Genomic DNA, 1,877 nt, shown 5'->3' with positions numbered 1-1,877 from the left:
TTTGGGTCTCCACTCTGTACCCACCCTCATTTACAATGATAGGATTTTTTTGTTTTTTGATGCCTGATACCTGATCCCTTCGATACCTAGTGATCACACAGGCTGGTGAGCTTCTTCCATGTGGGCTTTGTTGCTTCTGAGCTAGATGGCCACTTGTTAGCAAATGTTTTTAGAATGATGATGGCAACAAATATACAAATGTGCTTGACACAATGGATGTTATGTATGGATTGTGATGAGTTATAGGAGCCCCCAATAAAATGATTAAATTTAACATAAATAAATAAATAATTTTTAAAAAAGGAGCGCTAAGAGTCAGAATCAACTTGGCAGCAGTGGACTGAAATTGTTTCGAATCACACATTTTGTGTGGTTCTGAATGTTTTTACTCATTTAAGTTTCACAAACATTGTCTGAGACAAGCCAGGCAGGAATGTGTTCACCTCATTTTATCAATTAGAAAGAAGACTTGAAGTTCAATAAATTAAGGGAGGTGTTGTTCAGAATGCTAATCCTCTGACTCCTATTCATTAGCTCTTTAGAATATGTGATACACCATGGTCACACGATATGTCTTACTATAACTGCAATGCATTAGGAAGAGTCCATTTTTATATTCACCTAATATGGGAGGATTTTTGCATCAGAAATACAGCATTTTTTTTTTCAAATGAAAAAGGCATTTCATCATGATCACCTCTGGTTCTAAGAAAAGGAACTCACACTAGTGCTCTAGCAAGGAGACAAGACACGTTTCATGGGCCTTTAGAATAGGACAACAGGAAATCAAGACTTCAGATTTAGACTACATTAATCGTCATTGCCCAAACATCCTAGAATCAAGAACGCATTCATTGTGGTACCTTAACATAGTTAAAGAGCCTGGTGGTGTGGTGGGATAAGGCTGTGTTGAGAACCTACAGGTCAATGGTTCAAACCCACCAGCAGCTCCGAGGGAGAAAGCAGAGACTGTCTGCTCCCATAATGATTTACAGTCTCAGAAACTCAATTTTGGCTGCTATGAGCTGGAATTGACTTGACGGCAATGGGTTTGTTTGTTTGTTTGTTTGTTTGTTTGGGGGGCTTAAGAAATTAGTTGCAATACAAACGTAAGAGTTATGACAGAAAGGCAAGTTATTACTTAATGCAAACTGATACATATGAGAGGGAAGGAGAATCTCTGATCGACATTACCAGATTCACAGCATTACCTCCATGAGACAACCCAGCAAGGACAGTGGAGGTAAAGGCATCATCTTGACTATAGTAATCTATCTTCCTGGGAAAAACAAAACAAAATGGCAGTTGGCAGTTTTTCTACAATGGTTCCTTCCAACCTAAGTAATACATGTAAACAACTCTGATAGACAAAACTCAACGATGGACATTTCTCTTCCTTCCTGGCCTCCAGGTCATTCCACCCATAGGAAACGTAATCTATTTTTTCTCATCCTGAATCTGGGCTGGCAAGATCACTGGCTGCTATGCCTGGCAGCTTCAGCCTTTCTGCCTGGAAGTTAGCCAGAAGCCCAACTCTTCGGAGTCCACTGTCCTTCGAGAAAACTCAAGCTTCCGACACAGAGAGAGAAAGCAACCACGGGATGCGACGCCTTCCCCATCTACCACGCCACTGGCTGAAGAGCGATCCCAGTGAGTGGGCCCAGCTGAAGCACTGTCCCACCCCTGCAGCCAAACCCTTTGCAAATTCCTGAGCCACAGAATCATGAGAGAAAAATAAACTGCTGTTGTTTCAAACCACAAGGTTTGGGGATGATTTGTTCTGTTTGCTATTTCCGTGCTTTATCACCCAAATTGTTATTTCTCCTTTTCACTCTGAGTAGAAGGCGTACCATGGAAGTTTCCACCGTCCATGGTCA

At 41.3% G+C, this 1,877-nt stretch overlaps 1 protein-coding gene across 1 annotated transcript in view; it reads right to left on the bottom strand.

The window, feature by feature from the left end:
• The window catches only part of RBMS1 (RNA binding motif single stranded interacting protein 1), a 190,544-nt gene extending 189,330 nt beyond the window's left edge, over window positions 1-1,214 (bottom strand). The window contains exon 1 of the mRNA XM_004703791.2: window positions 1,195-1,214. The gene's annotated coding sequence lies outside the window, so the exon portion shown is untranslated. The remainder of the gene's footprint in view (window positions 1-1,194) is intronic.
• Window positions 1,215-1,877: the final 663 nt, after the last annotated feature.

Source organism: Echinops telfairi, unplaced genomic scaffold, assembly GCF_000313985.2.
Source record: "Echinops telfairi isolate 266 unplaced genomic scaffold, ASM31398v2 ScPeMD7_4;HRSCAF=17, whole genome shotgun sequence".
Classification (NCBI taxonomy): domain Eukaryota; kingdom Metazoa; phylum Chordata; class Mammalia; order Afrosoricida; family Tenrecidae; genus Echinops; species Echinops telfairi.
Note: the sequence above shows the minus strand (reverse complement) of the source record. Positions and strands in the feature narration are given on the sequence as shown.